The 18,826-nt window shown below is 44.1% G+C and overlaps 1 protein-coding gene and 1 non-coding gene across 7 annotated transcripts in view; one reads left to right on the top strand and one right to left on the bottom strand.

Moving 5' to 3' along the window:
• The window catches only part of ANKS1B (ankyrin repeat and sterile alpha motif domain containing 1B), a 917,777-nt gene that overhangs the window by 415,358 nt on the left and 483,593 nt on the right, over nucleotides 1–18,826 (bottom strand). The window lies entirely within an intron of this gene.
• Nucleotides 11,782–11,851, top strand: LOC118624880. Its single transcript, XR_004958540.1, has one exon. It is a non-coding gene; the product is annotated as a small nucleolar RNA U2-30 (small nucleolar RNA).

Below are 18,826 nucleotides of genomic sequence, written 5' to 3'. Positions count from 1 at the left end.
AATTTGACATGCCATTGCCAAGGCAATAAAATGTCACAAACGTATTCTCTAGCTACCATCTTTTTCTTGTTTTCAGAATCTATTGTTCTCAGAGAAAGGGGTACAGTGTCACGAGCTCTTTAAAAAAAATTTTTTTTTCTTTATTGGTTTTTAGTGAGAGAGGAAGGGAAAGGGAGAGAGAGAGAGAAACATTGATGAGAGAGAACATTGATTGGCTGCCTCCTGCATGCCCCCCCACTGAGGATTTGGCCCACAACTTGGGCATGTGCCCTGATGGCGAATCGAACCAGCAACCTCTTGGTGCATAGGTTGATGCTCAACCACTGTGCCACACCGGCTGGGCAAGAACTCTTGATTAGGAGGCAGGAAAGTTGGGTTCTTAGTATGGCTCTGCAACTCTTTAGTCATGTGACTAGTCATCTGACCTCTATGGGTTTATAAGATTCCTCACCAATAAAATACTACTGGACAGAGGAGGAAACATCTCCTAGATGTCTGCTATTTTTCCCCTAAGAACATTTGACTTCCTACAATCTATGGCCCTAGTACACTTTAGAAATTTGGATCAATTGTTAAACTTTATTATTTTAAATCATGTTCACAACCTGGGCTACTAGAACTTTCTGGTTGGTACCTTTGTAACCACGGAACCAGCTCAAAATGGTTCTATCCTGTTTGATGAGGAGCTGGGTTGTTTTTCAGAGACAACAGACCACAGATCATGCACCTGCAGCATGCACAGAGGGGGGAACTCTGGCTTCCAGCTGCACCTGGAACCAAAGTCTCACCCCACAACTCTCCACACACAGAACCAAAAGATCAGGATATTATCCAAACTTGACTCCAGAACCCTTTCAGAAGCCAACGATCATAGTCCAGGAAGATCTTATGTCTTTACCATAAATGACCAAGTGCCAAGGTCCTCCATTAAAAACGTGCCCCACCAGCACTTCTGCATACCTGTTCTCTCATCCCCTTAAAAACCCTTCACCTGGTCCAGTGAGTAAGCTGGATATGAGGCACCACTAAGTCTCCCATCTTCTGTAACAATAAACCTTTCCTTACTCCAAATCCTGACATTTAGAACTTTGGCATTTTGAAGTGTCAGACACACAGACTTTGCTTTGGTAACACCTTTGTCTGGGCACCTCATGCTAATGTACACAAAACTGATTAGGACTCAGGAGGTCACAGACGAATTGCTGAAATGATCTGCCTTTCAGTTTCCTTATCTATCAAATAAAGGGGCTTGGTTTGATCATTTAAAGTCCTTTCAGCTGTAACAATGAGTTCAGCGTCTCAGAGTCTGTGTTTGTGTGGTTTGCCTCAGACGACACAGCTGTTTAGTGGTGGAAACTTCTAACAGGCAGAGGACAACATCAAAATATTAGACCCTGTTAGTCTCAGGGGATCCATCAGCATCTGGGTCCCCCATGACCATCTTGGTCCCTTAGGATTTCCAAGGGCCACATAAGTACTTGATATTGTTAATGGAGGTAGCTAGAAATTAAGAAAGGAAGGGAGAAAAGGGAATCAGGCATTAAGAAGCCTAATCTACCAGAAAGCTGAATTGGATAATAAGCCTGCTTCACCAGGAAGCTACAGCTTCACACAGGGGATCGCAGCAGTGCCCTGCCAAGGGGATTAATAGTCCTCCCCCCTTCTCCTCCTCCCTCCATCCCCTGTGCAGGGAGGAAGGACCAGCTTTCCCATCTCCCCAGGGCACAACTGGCCATTATCCAGGATTACCGAGAGGGAAAGATAAAAGAGTAAAGGGGAATTCCTCTGCTAGGCTCATGCCCAGAAGAAGCCAAGAAGGTACAAGGGAGGCTAGCACACATGCAGTAGGAACTAAGACGGTGACAATGAGGGGTGACGCCTAGCCTGGGGAAAGAATCAGCTTGGATAAGGGGCACCGAAACCCAGAAGACCTAGGAAATGGATTGGTTAGGGGAAGGACCCAATGTAAGCCTCTAAAGGCTTGGGAAATTGATTATTTGGTTTGAAAAAGTGCCTGGTCCTTCCCAAGCCTAAAATAATATAATCCAGCGCGCGCTCTCTCTCTCTCTCACTTGTCCCATGAGTTCACGTGCTTTCTCCCCATAGCAGCCACGCAGGCCTAGCAGTGCCTGGGGCCTGGCAGCTGCATGGGTTCCAAGCGTGGGCCTGGGTATAGCAGGGCAGCACCAGCAGAGCACGGCCAGGAACAGAGACTATGCTAGCTGGACAGGGGTATAGGCTGAACTGCCTCTGCTTTAATATAGATCGAACCAATGCACAGAGCCTCTGGACCCTAGCCTTTCTTCTTGAGACAAGGCTGGACTTTGTCCACAGCGGGACAGACTGAGGGCACACCAGGAACCTGGGGACAGCCTTCCATTTCTATCCCAATAAATCTTCCACAGCACCTCAACCGCCCATGCGTGGATCCCCAGAACTGCTTTCCTCATTTCTCCGTGAAAGGACCCCGTTTCCACTGGTAACCTCATGTCTGTCATTCACACTTTCTAGAATAAATTGCTTCTGTGAAACGTTACTCAATGACAACATAAAACCACAACTCTAAATGTTGACTTAAGTTTACTATCGGCCAAGCACTGCGTTCGGTCAGCACATTACATGCATTATTTCCTTGAATCCTCATCTGAACCCTGTGAAGTAGGTGGCTGCTATCCCATTTAATGGGAGGCCGGAGGAATTAGATGTTAGTAGCAATGTTAACAGCAAAGCTGTATCTGGGTCATTCTGACTGTAGTTTAAAATTCTCTCTCTGCCATATTCGTCCTCCTTCCGTATTGAGCAACATCAATAAGTGAAGTCTTCCTCCTCTGAGCTCCTAAAGTCCCATTATGTGAGTTGATCTAAAAATAACAGGCCAAAGTAAGAGGCAACAAGTGTTTATTTGAGATTCAGAAGAATAGCTATTTGGGAAGCACTGATTTAGGCAGAAATCTAAATGGTGCTTTGATTAGGAGGTGAAGGCAAGGGATATTTGTGAAAAGGGGAAAGAGAATAATTATATAAATAGAAGGAAGGACTTTCTATAGGTGTTAATAAGCTAAGGAAGGAATTTCTATAGATGCAGATAAGCTACTATAGTGATATTCATTTAAAGAATGTCTTTAATTTTCAATCCTATAGTCATTATGTCTACTTTCCTGTTAAGCTCTACAAAGTTGTTTAATGCACAATGCTATCAGCCCAGTCTGAGGGCTATTTGGCCCAGTTTTAACTTGAGAAGGCTTGAGAAGACCTGCAAGGCAGTTCCTCTGGGATGGCAACTCTGACTCCATTTTGAAGTGGCTTCGATTAGACTATTTTTCACAGGTGTAACCCATGAGAATTTGTCAAACACTGTCTTGTTTCATCGTTATATAGGTCCACGTCACTCCTAAATAAAGCTTAATCTTCCTAAGGTCAGAAAAGTTCTCTTAGATCCCTTCAGCCCTTGAAGAATCCCTGCATATGGTGAGTACTTAGAAATGTTTGAGTCCCTTTCTGGATTAACTTCACCTCAAAGGAGAGACATGATCTTTTTTTTTTTTTTTGGTGCATGCCCCTAGCGGGAACCGAACCCGGGACTCTCTGGTCCGCAGGCCAATGCTCCAACTGTTGAGCCAAACCGGCCAGGGCGAGACGCGATCTTATTTTAACTAGGAAGGGGTTCCTCAGCCTGCCTGCAGGTTGATCAACCTCACCTTCAGGTTCCCTAGCAGAGTGACTGCAAGAACAAAGCAGAGCCGATGACCTCCAGGGGAGGGCAAGCCGTACTAACTTTCGCTGACTGGCCCACTGACGTGGTAATGAGGCAGAATCTCCGCCCTGAGTCAGTCAGAGCAGACCTGGGACTCTTCTGCCTTGTTGTTCCTCTCTTCCTGGGGGATTGGCAACCCAGGCAGACAGTTTCTTTCTGCCAGGCAAACCCCAAACCTCTTGGTGAAGTGACAAGAAACATTCACCCGTGTCCATCTTCCCAAGGAGGCCGAAGGCAGAGTGCTGGCTTTCTTCATCGGTTCCGGCAGTCCGGTCTGCCACAGGGTACAATTCAGAGCATCATGCTACAGGGAAAACAAGCCACCAGGAGAGAACAGTCCACTCTGCATACTGATTTTGTCTGAAGTGACCTCTGCACAGGGGCGGCGGGATTCCCAGACTCTGAGGTGGGAACCTGAGCTGCTCCACCCGCTGAAGAAGGCTGCCGAGGATGGAAGGTGGCCACAGTTCGCCTCCAACCTGTATTTCCCTATATTTTTGTTACCAGACAGAGGACCTGGCCCTGAGCAGGTCTGCCTTGGACCTCCCCGTAGTGTGTAGGCTCTTGACTTTGTTCAGGAAAGTTTCACAACATGAGTCCAGGTTTATCAAAGCTGGGGACAGTGAAATAAGGAAGGGCTTAGGGTAGAAGAAGCAACAAAAGAGCCCAGGCTGGGCTGCTTTAGTTCACTGGGAAGTCAGAGAAAAGGGGCCTTGGAGACAAGTTCAGGGGTTAGCCCAGGACAAGCTGCTGCTGCAGCTCCCCTGGTGGCAAGTTTTGTAGGGTCCCCTAGAGTTGTGTGCTGTGGAGGAAGAAGTAGGGGAAGAAGATGGGGAAGAGAATGGAGTCCTTTGTCTTGAGGGTTTTTATCTTTTTCTTGTAGGTGGGAATCTTAGGGGAGGTCTCAGGGGAGGGCGTTTGTAGAATGTTAATCAGTTTTCCAGATATGCCCTTTCAGGATCATGGTCTCCACTGTCTGGTCAGCACCAGGGCAGGTTCGTTAGTCACTGCAGCTGGCCCTGGCATCACCACCTGGGATTTGCTGCTTTTCTGGGCCTGGAATTGAAATACAACTGAGGCCCAGATGTTATCTCTAGGGCAGTGATTCTCAACCTTCCTAATGCCGCAACCCATTAATACAGTTCCTCATGTTGTGGTGACCCCCAACCATAAAATTATTTTCGTTGCTACCTCTAACTGTAATTTTGCTACTGTTATGTCTTAGGCCAGTGGTTCTCAACCTGTGGGTCGCGACCCCTTTGGGGGTCGAACGATCTTTTCACAGGGGTCGCCTAAGACACATATCTCCAATGTCGATCCATAACAGTAGCAAAATTACAGTTATGAAGTATCAACAAAAATAATTTAATGGTTGGGGGTCAGCACAACACGAGGAACTGTATTAAAGGGTCATGGCATCAGGAAGGTTGAGAACTACTGTCTTAGGCAACCCATGTGAAAGGGTCATTCGACCCCCAACGACCCACAGGTTGAGAACCCCTGCTCTAGGAGAGAAAGTCAGGAGGTCCAAACTACATGACCAGCAATAAGCTAGGGGAGGAAAGGTCACCCAGGGGTGAGGTCCTTGTTTTTCCTATTTTTCCCATTGCTAGGGACATGATGCTTTCCACCCTGGTGACCTTCTGTACCTGGCCTATTGTCCCTGCTCATGTCTGTCCAACTGCCTACTACATTTTCATCTTTCCTTCCTATTGTTTCAAATTCCAACCAATAATCTCCTATATTTATTCTATACCTTTCTATGTGTGGGTTTTCTTCCCGTGGAAGTCAAAATCCTTGCTTTGCTTTAAATGCCAGCAGCTTACTTGTCCCATAATGCAAACCAACTCTGACCATGCCCGTTGGCCGAAAGGTCACCTCCTCTGCTGACAATGGTTTTCTCAGGGCATTTATATGCTTTCCTGTCTGGCGCATGTTTGTTCACTCTCCAGAATGCAGTCCAGTGCCTTGCACATAATAGGCATTCAATAAATGTTTGTTGAACAAATCCTGATTTTTACTTTTGTGGGCTTTGCACTGATAGTCTCTTTTTTTTTTTTCCTGGTGTTTTTTTTTTTTTTTTCCTGATAGTCTCTTTGGAAACCAAATAAAAAGTGTACATAAACTCATCATTGTCACAGGCCACGGTAATTCCAGTTTCGGAGGACTGAGGGCTCTGGAGTCTCCTCCAAGCGTCAGGACTTGTGCTGTACTAGGAGACTTGAGACTTCCCTGTTACCGGCAGATGACGACTAATATTAACGTGCAGAGGTTCTGAGTGCCTACTGTGTGCCAATCCACAGCACATCCACCCTCGGAGTGCCCCTGCTGACATACGGATGATGCCTCATCTCATTTGTAGAGAAGACAAATGAATCTTGCAGAAAGATTAACACCCTTGTTCACGTCTCGCTGAGAGGATTCACACTCCTGGTCTGTTTGGCTCCGAATCTAGCTTTCCCCCCACCTCCTCACTGAACTGCACAGCGGGTTCTACTACTTCTCTGTCACCTTGCTGAGGTTCACTTCCCGCTCCCGCAGCTTCCCAGAGGCCTGCCGGTGACCTGCTTCCTCTGGGAGAATCTCCGAGGGCTGGGGGCCACTTCAGCGTGTGCGTGGGCTGCTTCTCTCCACCCAGAGCGGGCTCCCCGAGGTGCTGGCAGCCCGGCAGCGGGGCATCTCACTGCTTGCTTCTGCCACCCTGTCAGCCCAAACTGCTCGTTCCAGACCTTTCTGTGAGACATCACTCACCTGCCCTGGGTCCCACTGTCCCCTGCCCCTCAGCGCATCTCAGAGGCCTGGAAGTCACAACGTGGCAACTCACCGCCGCATCAGGGAGGAGCAGCCACCGTGCTGTCAGACTTACTAATGGGGTGTGGGGAGGAGTCCACTGAGACCTGTCTAGTGAAGATTACATTTCAACTACCTATGAAGAGATGGTTTTCTGAGCCGTGAGGAGACTAATGTAGAGATGTATGTGGGGAGAAAGTGGGAGAGGAACTCGAAATTGCAAAAGCAGATCAATTGGTAAGTACCAAAACATCTCCCTAAATACAGCTAATGAATCAAAGAGAAATATTATTTCATCAATTCTGCGATGTACATAAAAAACAACATTTGAACATCACTGTAATTGGAATGCAGCTTACAATTAATGGGTAGTTGTAGTAACCATGGTTGGTCAAAGAGTGGTCATCCCAGTTGTCATGCTTTACCTGTGTAATCATCGGATGTACCAGCATCAAAATTTGCAGAATGGGTTGGAAAAGTAGACTAGCTCTACCTCACTGCAAAGCCAACTTAAAAGCCCAAGCTTTTAGTTCGTGTATAGTTTCTTTTAGGAAATGCTTTTTCACCAGAACTCTTGGTGGCACAGGGGACAATATTGCATAGAAGAACTTGGTTGGACCTCAGTGATGGAGTCAAAACCAAACCTCCTAGGAAGAGTAAGATTTAGATCCTGAGAAAGTTTTAGAGAAATCTGAACCAATTTATATTTTTCTTTTTATGCATGCCCAAGAATGATATATAATTTTTAAATGCCTAAGTATATTAGAGTTCTTTTAATAAATATAAAATAAAAATTCTAAGTGACAAAATAGCATGTGTCATAGTAAATTGATATTTTCCTCTGGAAAATATAAAAATATTTATATTTAGCTTTTTAAATGTAAAAATACTTAAGTACACGTGGGAAATCACCTGTACTTTTGCATCAGATGGGCTTGAGTTTAAATTCTGGTTTTATCTCCTACTAGCTCCAGGAGTCTGGGCACATTACTAGGTCTCACTGACAGAGTGAAGTATGTAAAATGTGGCCAATAATTGGTAGTCTGCAAGCATTTAATGATTTATTAAACCACTGTTTTCATTTGATAAGACTTTGTGAACAGTTTTACTTTTTTTTACTAGAAAGTCAAAATATACATTAAAAAATCTATAGCTTTCTTTGCTGGTTGATTTTGTAGTTTCAATAAAGTATGTATTGTACAAACAAGCATTGCTGTCACTTAAAAGAATAGATATGAAACAACAGTGCACGAGGTTGGGTGGAGTCCAAAGTCTTGGTGGAGACGGGTAAGTTTCTTTTAAATTCAAGAGAAAAGATAATACCTGACAAAGCCTGACCTACTTCCTCTAAGAAGGTATGGTTTGACACAGCATCTCGGTGTTGGGATTTCACGACTGGACTTCACTTTTGGTATCCATGGTATAGACTACCAGTTTAATAATTTTAATTAATAGTAACAGAATTTTTAGTGGGTTTATGGCTGTCCTGCCCAAGACCACATCTGTCTCCCTCTGCGGTGTGGCGTGGCCATGTGACCGAGTTCTGGCGAGGAGATGCGAGGTGTGCGACTCTGGGTCGTGCCCTTTCAATGAGGATGCATCCTCCTGCCCTGCCACGGTTTGGAATGTGGATGCCACGGGGAAGCTGGAGCCATCATCTTGGGTAAAAGATGGAAGCTGCGTGTTAAAGGTGGCAGAACATTAAGACAGAACTCGAGCCCTGAGCGTTTGGACGATTTTTGCTATATCACCTTAGACCACTGACACGGACTAATGTGCAAGAGAAGTAAAATTTTATCTTATTAAAGCCACTGTGATTTGGGGTCTCTCGGTTACAGCAGCCAGAACACATTATGTTAGCTGGTCCACTTTCGTGGTCCTGCCGCTCCCGTCCTCTGCTCTGCGTGACTTCCTCTGCATGAGTGCGTCCCGTGGAGGGTTCTCTGAACACTCACTCTTTCATCTGCTGCATTTCCCTCAAATCTGGATGCTTTGGAGTTTCTAGGCCTCCTCCCTGGAATGGAGTCCTGCCTTAGAGCTGGGCCACAATACTTCTGGAAATTGTGTCTCAAAATCTGGCTCCTGTTCATTCTGACTACCTGAATGTGCCTGTCTCCGCCTGAGATGCTCAACTTCCTTAAGCTGGACTCAAAACTGACTGTCACCTCATGCTGACTTTTCCTTGCCTTGACTATGTGATCCTTTTGTCCATCACCTACCACCACGAAGTCCAGACAGTTGTTTCTATAGCTCCCAGAACAGACCTGGTCCCTGGATCAAATCTCTTCCTGCTTGGCTCTGAGCTCGTCACTGAACATGACTGGAGGAAGCTTGCTAAAGCATAAGAATATTCATAATGTTGAGTGACTATTGTGTAAGTGCAACTTTTGGTTTTAATCCTCACCCGAGGACATGCTTATTGATTTCAGAGATAGGGGAAGGGGTGGGGGTCAGGGAGAGAGAGAGAGAAAGAGAGAGAGAGAGGGAGAGAGAGAGAGATTGGAGAGATTGGCGAGAAACATCGATTGGTTGCTCCTGTACTCACCCTGGCCTGGAATTGAACCTGCAACCTTATGGTGCTCCAACCAACTGAGCCACACCGGCCAGGGCTAAATGACACTTCTTTATACATTATCTCTAATCTTCACAACAACTCTAAAAAGAGTTGTTCCTACGATACAGATGAGAACACCGAGGTTCAGAGTGGGTAAGTGTCTTGCTCAAGGTGCCTCATCTAATAAGTAATGAATCTTCAATTAAAAAACAATCTAGCATGTTCCCTCTATTCGTATTGTCACCCAATCCCAAAGATAAGACAAGGGTCCAAAGATGAGGGCTCCGTGGGAAAGGACAAGGAACCCGCAGGACCCTGCCCTGGCACAGCCACGCAGACTCCAGAGACGTAAAGGGACGGACTAGCACCTGCTCGAGAAGCCGTTATCAATACCAGGATGCCAAGATTAACATTTCAAAGCTGCTCAGAAAAAAAGGATGCTTTCCTTCTAACTTCTGCTTTTTTGGATTTAAAAAAATTTTTTTTTCTCACCTTTCCTCCCCTAGGATTCTTCTATTTATCCCTGACCTTGACAGGCGTTTCTCCCGAAGTCCTCTGAATTATTATGAAGTAATATGGCGTATTTTAATTTCCCTGGGTGCCTTTATTGAATTCTTTCACAGTATAAAATGGAAAATATCTGATTACTGATTCATAGGACAGACTATTAGCAGCCTCTCTGCTAAGTGGCTGCCCCAGCGGTGTTCAGGCCGGGAGCCTCTGGAGCCGCTCGGACCTGCTGCCCACGGGCTCAGAATCCAGGCGGCCGCTGCATCCAGGCTGTGCAGTCCCCCCTATTCTATCAGGCCTGAACGATCCCCAACACAATACTGCCCCCAGCCCCCTGGGAGAACTCTTCGAAGGTTCGAGGGAGTTAAGATCTTGGGTCCTGGAACCAGACTGGCTTCATATCCCTCTGCTGCCGTATAAATGACCTTGTTCACTGTTCCTCGGTTTTCTAGTCTAGAAAGTGGGGGTAAAGACCACCTCACAGAGGGTTTGTGAGGAATACATAAATGAATATAAGTAAGGTGCTCAGAACCGGGCCTGGCCCATATCAAGTGCCTCCTTAAAAATTAATTAATTATTTCTCTTCTATTAAGAGTCCGTGAGAATCCTGTGAAACTGGTGCAGAACGCTCAGCATGTGAAAGGTCCCGAGTGTCTGCACCTTGCAGGCATTTTCTGGCCCCTGTACTTAAACACCTATAAACATAAAATCACATGAAACCGCTGTCTTTGGTAGAGTGATTCCTCTAACTCATCTTGGTTGACGAATACAGGACACCAGGTGGAAATGTCCTGAGTGATCAGAGGAGTCGCCCAGGGAAGAGAATCCCCACTAGAGATCTGGTATTTACAGGCAGAATGAGCTCCTGGATGAATTACAGAATGATGCCCCCGTGAATAGATTCACTGTGGGTTAATGTTCCCCTTAGTTGGACTAAATTTGAGACAGTTTTCTTCCTCACTATAGGCTCCTGATCTCTCCTTTCTTAGAACATTTACTTTAGAAAATTTACAATTGTAAATTCTTTCTCTGCCCTTTTGAGATGTAAATCTCCTAATCTCTTGCGGGTTTTACAATCCAGGGATGTCTTTCCCAAGGATCAGGAACCCACCCCTTTGAAATGTAGGAATCAAAGAAGATCTTGCCCCAGTTTCGCAAGGCTCTGTGGGAGGGTAGGAATCTAATTTCAATAAGCATCAATTAGTAAACACAGAGGGTCTAATTACATTGACCAATCTTCCCCCATAACTGTACTTTTCCACTAGCTCACACTGGTTTCTCCCCACCTCTGTTTCAGGGGAGATGAGTTCACTCTCTCTAGGCAATAGTCTTGGATCAGTCTTTCTTGACTGTTCAGCTGCATCTAGTGCAATTTTTCTGACAGTACAATCAGCAGGTAGAAATTCACGGTGAAACAACGCTTCTAGGTATAAGGAATAATGATGGTACAGTGATACCTCGGTTCTCGAACGCCTCGGATTTCGACCAAATCGGTATTCGACCAGGAGATTCGAGAAACTTTTGTCTCGGAATCCGAACAAATATTTGGAACTCGAACTTCCGAGATGAGCCGAGTTGAGCCGAGTGGCGTTCATTCGGCCCAGCGCGCCTTGCTCGCGTCATCAGTGTGAGTGCAGAGAGAGAGTCACGCTTTGTGGAGAGAGTCACGCTTTACACTGAATTTAACCCTTAGACAGACTGTACACTTTTATTTCTTGTTGAGACTTATGTTTTTCTACATATTATATACAAATTAGGCCAGTAAATAGGCATTTTCTGGGGCTTGGAACGAATTAATCCAGTTTCCATTATTTCCTATTGGGTTTCATTGCTTCGGTTCTCGAACAATTTGGTTCTCGACCGTCCTCCTGGAACGAATTATGTTCGAGAACCGAGGTATCACTGTATATAAGTAAAAATGAAGAATGACATAAGCCACTTGTCCTTCCCTCCTCCCCCTGCCGCCTGCCAAAAAACAAGCAAACAAACAAAACCAACAGACAAGATTTTGCTTTAGAGCAAAGGAGCAGGAAAGAAGCGAAAAAGGGGCACATCTGTAATACTTTCAACAATAAATAAATAAATAAAGTGTAAAGGTGACAGTGGATAACTGAGGTCATGCAGATGGGTGAAAGAGATTGGGGGCGGGGCGTGTGAAAGGCGGATCAGTTCTGAGCAATGATGAAAAGGTTTAATTACTGACCTTTGTCATTATGAAGGTTTCAACACTTGACGTGAGCTCAAAATTGGTTAAATAAATAAATGAAAGAAAGAAAGAAAGAAAGAAAGAAAGAAAGAAAGAAAGAAAGAAAGAAAGAAAGAAAGAGAACCGTAGGGAGTCTGAGTGTGGCTCAGATTCAAGCAGAAGGTCAATTACAGTCATTACGGAGAAGTTACAGTATATGTTCATTTCTTTGAAGTTGGTTGGGCTTTGAGAAGACTGGAGAAAGGCTCAACGCTACAGACCTTTGTGCGATGATACGCAAAAAGATTCCTCTCACAATGACGGTCAGCTCGAGTCTCCAGCGGATGCCTCCGCTCCATGCAGCGCCATGTGAAGACCAGCCATTTGGTCTGAAGGGCCCTAGGAGTGGGCAGGGACCTTCCACCCACCCAGCAGGCCTCCAAGAAGCCAGTGTTGGAGCATAGCTGTCAACTAGAAAGAAAACCCTGGCTGACGTGTGGGTCTGCCGGACTGGGGCCATTCACATGTCCCACAAGGATAAGTTAGGCGTCTCTGAACCTTGACGAAACAGAGTGCTGGTGGGTGGTGTTCAAAGAATAGTTTAAAGTATTAGAGCACCAGCATGAATGTACTGGGTAAGAAAACATGCACTCTGAAAATGGATATTAAGACATATCATCAAGTGTAACTAATAAAGACAGTGTGGTGCTGAGATGTGAGAAGACACAGATACATAAGGAGACTACAACAGAAAGTGAATAAAAACGAAATATCATTGGACATCAAATATATGATAAATGTGTATGTCAGACCAGGGAGGACCACATGAACTATTAATTAATTGATATAGGGGCAACTGAGTAGTCATCTGTAAAAATGCGTCTTCCCAAATGGAACAGAGGCTCTGTGTCTTTCTCTGAAAGACTTTGGTGATATATTTAGCACTAATTGTGGGTATGAAAACATCCAACTCCAGAAACCCAAAATCTGGAGTACTCTAGGGAGTTTAGAAAATCTTTTTGAAATTGCTAATTCTTCATTAATGCTTACATTTTCTTTGCCTACCTGCATTTTTCCTTCCTCCAGATGGATGTATGTGTTCACACACATATCCATCCATATATATATATATATATGGAAAGAATTGAAAATGAAAAATTTTTAAGTGTATTTGCCTTTTTCCTGAGAGGCCGTGTAGTTTCCATGAGACTCTCAAAGCAATAAGTGACCGAGAAAGGGTTAAATATCAGGAGATGATGGTCATTATCTCTCACAGACACTGCTTTCTCTTCTTCCACAGTTACTAAAGCCTAGGCTGTGAATTTCCCTTGGTCCAGATGACTGAGACAGCGGCACAGCTGGCCTGTGGCCTTCAGGCTCTCTGAGCTCCATACTGTGTACTCAGTCAGCCAGTTATTGGCATAAACGTTTTTTAAATAATTTATAGCCTACTTTATCAAAATGTTGGAGGCGAGTTTGATTGTAGGATGAACAACAATTATACTGTAATCACACACGTTCCCGTTTTTATTAGTAGGGAAAATTGCCTTATTTATTATATTCATAAACACAATTTTCTTTAATTTATAAACATAAACTAGAAAATCTATTTCACTGGTCACTTCTTCAAGAAGAAAAGCCCAATTTAAACAAAAGTTATTTTTAGAAAACTTCCAGAGGGTGAAGGGTCTATGTGTGAGTATAAAGCAAGTGCATCACTGTGTGCTTCTAAACGGCCTCCAATTACGTGGAGAGAAAAATGAACGCAGTGACTTCTGGTCCAAACGTGAAGAGCTTTCTGGGATGGCGACATCATAATAACTGACAGGCCTTTACCAGGTACAAGTGCTTTCATATAAATTATCTCATTTAATTATAATAAGAAGAAATGTACTGTTATTCTCGTTTTAAAGAACAAGGAAATGAAAGCGCAGAATGATGAAGTAACTCAACCAAGGTTACACGACAAGTAAGAGCCAGAACTGGGGCGCTAATTTACATGTTCTGATTGCCATGTAGCACCCCAATCTCACTGTCATGTAAAAGTTTAGATAATGTTTGTAATTTTATTAAGTACCCCTGAAATCCTGGTACTCAGGTCACTGACAGAGAGCAGGTAAATAAAGAGGGCCTTTTTTGAAAGAATAAGGAGAAAGAGCTTGGATACTTTGGAGCCAGTGTTGTTGATACCATGGAGAAAGCCGAAAGTCAGACAGAAAGGTCTTCACAGAGGCACCACTTTATCCCTGCGCACCCGGCGATGTATATGTTATAGGCAGAACACGCCCCCTTTCCTGCATTCTAACCAAAGCACTGTTCCTGATCTAGTTACGTCTTTTATAAAATAACCCGTGAGGAAAATCCCTGATAGCATTTCAAACTTGGGAAGAGGTCCTCTCTCTGCACGCCTTGGTACACGTCCCCCACGACGAGAGTTCTGCAGCCCACTTTTGATTTGGATGCCAAGAAGCTCAGAGCCAACTTGTATGCTTAGTTGGAGACATTCTCCTTAGTGTAGATTTTCTGGAATCTTTTCCTTTTTGAGGCAGGAGAGGAACAAGTTAGGGAAAGCTCCTGACAAGCGAAGTGAGGAGGTGGGCCCGGCACCACAGACAGAGAAGCCTCTAGGCCCTCTCACCAGAGCCCCCATCTCCACGCCTGATCAAAGGGAGATCGTTTATGGCAGAAACTCCTGCAGTGGTCACAGAGGTCAACAACAAGAACTGGCTAAAGCCAGGTCAATCCAAGAGGGAGGACAAATTGACCGGAAAACGACCCCGAAGTTCACGACACCATCATTATAGTAAGAATAGACACCGCGAGTAGAAGAGGGGCTGAGGGGCGAGCACCCCAGGACACCCTGGAACAGACCATGTTTGGAACAAGACACCTGCCAAGCAGAAGGCGGAGACGGAATTTGGCACCACAAAGTTCAGAAACAACTCACCCCTGGAAACACATAAAGTCCCAAGAACAGACTGCAGCACGGTTCACAGCTCACTCGTGAGTTCGCCCCGCGCCCACTCCGACGTGTACTTCCACTTCTTTCCCAGGGGTGCCCTGTGAGACTTGCACCCCGGGGAGCAGCGGGGGGCTAAACGCCTGATCCTGTCCCCAGGAACCTGGGGCTTAGCCTCTTCCTTTCTCTCAAACTGAGTAAAGCTGGCTTGTGTTTTCACTCGGACTGACTCTTGAATTCTTTCCTGCACAGAGAAAAGAACCCACAGATCATGGAGTGCTTAGGGACCTCATTTCGGGTCTGCCTCCCATGATCATACCTCTTACTATCATTTTAATGTGGTTTTATTTTACTGTAATTATCTATTTTATTGTAAGCCTTCTCAGATCTGTTTTGAAAATAGGCAGAGTATAAATATACAGAGTCCCACTCTAAGTAACTTGGGAAAGAATATGAGCACCTACCCCTTTGGAAAAAAAATAACAAGAATAGACTAGGTTCAAATAGTTTATTTAAATACTTGAGAAGCTCACTTAGAAGAAAATTTTGTTGTGAATGCACAGGGTAATAGAGTCCTATCTTGTTTCCTTTATTCTTTGTTTCTGTTTTGTTATTGTAAGAATACTTAACGTGAGATTTAATCCTTCTTAATAAATTTTTAAGTGCACAGTACAGTATTGGTAACTGCAGGCACAATGTTGTAGAACAGATCTCTAGGATTTATTCATCTGGCGTAACCGAAATTTCGTACTCACTGGACAGCAGCTCTTCCTTTCTCCCTCGCCCCAGTCCCTGGCAACCACCATTCTATTCTGTTTCTACAAGTCTGACTAGTCTAGATGCCTCACATGCCACACTGAATGTTAGGGGCCCCTCCAGTATTCACATGTTGAAATCTAATCCCCAGGAGGATGGTTTCTGAGGGGCCTTTGGGAGGTAATTAGGTCATGAGGACAGAAAACTCATGAATGGATTAGGGCCCTTGTGAAATAAAATAGAAGACCCAGAAAAGTCCGCTGTCCCTTCTGCCACGTGAGGACACAGTGAGAAGACCGTGAACTAGGAAGTGAGTCCTCATCAGACCCCGACTCTGCCGGTGCCTTGACCTTGGAATCCCCAGCCTGCAGAACTGTGATGAAACCAATTGCTGTTCCTTATTACTACCCAGTCTGTGCTATTCTGTTGGAGAAGCCTGAATGGACTACGACATCATACAGTGAGTTTATGTAGTTCTTATCCTTCTGGGATTACTTAGTCCACTAAGCATAATGTCTTCCAGGCCAACAGGTACATGAAAACATGCTCAATATCTCTTCTCATCAGGAAAATGCAAGTAGAAACCACAATAAGATTATTACCTTACCCTTGTTAAGATGGCTATGATACATATTTAAAAAGATCACAAATGTTGGCAAGGATGTAGAGAAATTAGAACCCTCGTATACGTGCTGTTGGTGGGAATATAAAATGGTGCAGCTGCTATGGAAACAGTATGGAGGTTCCTCAAAAATTAAAAATAGAACTATTATATGATCCACACATGGATCTTACACATGGATATTTATCCAAAAGAACTGAAATTAGGATCTTGAAGACATATCTGCATGCCTATGTTCACTGCAGCTATACTCACAGTAGCCAAGATTTGGAAACAACTTAAATGTCCATTGATGGATCAATGGATAAAGAAAATGTACTATTCACATACGATGGAATATTACTCAACCTTAAAAAGAAAAGTGTTCCTTTATTTTTATAATAAAGGCTCAGTGTCATTGTAAGAAGCATGTCATATGTCAGTAGGTGATAAGGTATTTGGTATTGTATATTATACTTTTATTTAAAAATAAGCTTCAGTATTTCACTTATATTTTATGATTATGCACATTTGGTAGAATATAAAGAGATAATGGTGAAATTTTCTATGGAAATTCTTGGTTGATAAATAATTGTATCAAAAATTAATACAGAAATCACCCTTGGCAGTTTGCTCAGTGGTTGGAGCGTTGGCCCACAGACCAGAGAGGCCCGGGTTCGGTTCCTGCTAAGGGCATGTACCTCGGTTGCGGTTTGTCCCCGGCCCTGTTTGGGGTTGTGTGGGTGGCAGCCACTCGATGTGTCTCTCACACGTCGATGTTTTTTTTCTCTCTCTCTCTCCTTCCCTCCTCTCTCTCTCAAGATAAATGCAAAAAAACTGTCCTCAGGTGAGGATAAAAAAAATTAATACAGAAATCAATCTGCAGACATCTCACATATATAATTTATGTCACATATACAATTCTGATTATTGTAGGAATATAACCCACATGTCACACACACATACAAGCACACACACAGTTTTACAAACAGTCGCTACATAGAGGAAATCAGTCAGTAGGAACAACACTGGGGAAACGTTCTCTATGGTCTGATTAACACGAAAGGAGGAAAAGAGACTGCCGGAGAAGCTGAGGTGGATCAAAAGAGGTCTAAAAAAATTGTAGTACTGTTGAATTAAAAAAAAAAAAATCCAGACTTAGGCAAGGAGAGACTTATAAAGACTACATTAGGGCCACTACTCCTCCCTCAAGATCTTCAGGCATCTCCAAGTCAAATAGGAAAAAGCGTTTCTCGTGCAAGGAGGGGTAAGCAGGGCCGGCAGGGCCTGGTGGGGGAACGGAAGCAGCGGGTGTTGCTGAGCAGACAGCAAGAGCAAGGAGTATAACAGGAAACCTTTCTCTCGGACCAGCTGGTTCGAAATGAACTGTTAGGGGACACCGTCCGCCTTGCAGTCACTGCTCAGATCTGGGGGCACGCCAAGTCCAGGCACCCCTGGAGAGGAGAGAGGCCGCACCACAGTTTAGTCAAGCCAAGGCAGCGGGTAATAAATGGGCAATTGTGAGCACTTAGTACTTGCAACCTAATAAAAAATATGAACTACTGAAATGTTAACTACTTTCCTCTGCCATAAAAATTCTCACCCGGCCGGTGTGGCTCGGTGGTTGAGCATCAGCCCATGCACCAAGAGGTCACCAGTTCAATTCTCGGTAGGGTCACATGCCCAGGTAGTGGGCCCGATCCCCAGTGGGGGGCATGCAGGAGGCGGCCCATCGATGTTCTCTCTCATCCATGCTTCCCTCTCTCTCTCTTTCCCTCTCCCTTCCTCTCTCTCACTCTAATATTAATCAATGAAGAAAAAAAATTTTTTTTTTTTAATTTTCATAAAGATTCTAGTGGATTCAAGAAGCAGGCAAAGTGCTTTCTTTGTGAAAAGGAAAAAGTTCTCGACTTCATAAGGAAAGAAAAATAACTGTATGCTCAGGTTGCTAAGATCAAATAAGAACAAATCTTCTATCTGTGTAAGTGTAAAGAAGGACAAAAGAATGTCTTGCTAGTTTTGCGATTGCACCCCTAGCTGCAAACATTATAGCCACAGTGCGTGGTCAGGGCTTAGTTAACATGTAAAAGACATTGACTTTGTGGGGGGAAGACATGAACAGAAAATGTGTGCCTATTGATCGAATATGCTGCACCAGAAAGCATTGAACCTATATAAGGACTTCAGCAAGGGATCCCTGAAACAAGTGACCACATTCTCATTACTTTTATTAGAGTATATTGTTATAACTGTTTATCATATGTATGTATGTATAGAAAATAACAATGCACGTGCGCGTGTGTGTGCGTGTGTGTGTGTGTGTGTGTGTGTGTGTCTTGGATTCAGTACTACCCATGGTTTCAGGAATCCACTGGGGTCTTGGAATGCATCTCCCGTGGTTAAGGGAGTGACTACTGTATCAGAAATAATTTATTTATTCCCATTTACATCACTAAAGTGTGTATGGTTTCAGTTAGTCATTTAAATCTGTGACAAATCAGCATAAGATAAGATTTATTAAGACAGCCAAGATGCTTAGGAGAAAGTCAGTTTTGCACATAAAAACAAAGAACTTAGCTTACAGACATAAAACAATTAAATTATGCATTTATTATATTAATATATTTAAAAAGCACTGTAAAGTGAGAATCTGGCAATATTCCTAGAAGAACCTCGCTGAATTACACATCCTTGAGATTTATTGGTCATTTGTCCTT

The sequence above is a fragment of the Molossus molossus genome, unplaced genomic scaffold (assembly GCF_014108415.1).
Source record: "Molossus molossus isolate mMolMol1 unplaced genomic scaffold, mMolMol1.p scaffold_m16_p_10, whole genome shotgun sequence".
NCBI lineage: Eukaryota > Metazoa > Chordata > Mammalia > Chiroptera > Molossidae > Molossus > Molossus molossus.
The sequence above is the reverse complement of the archived record's forward strand: the minus strand, read 5'-3'. Positions and strand labels throughout refer to the sequence as shown.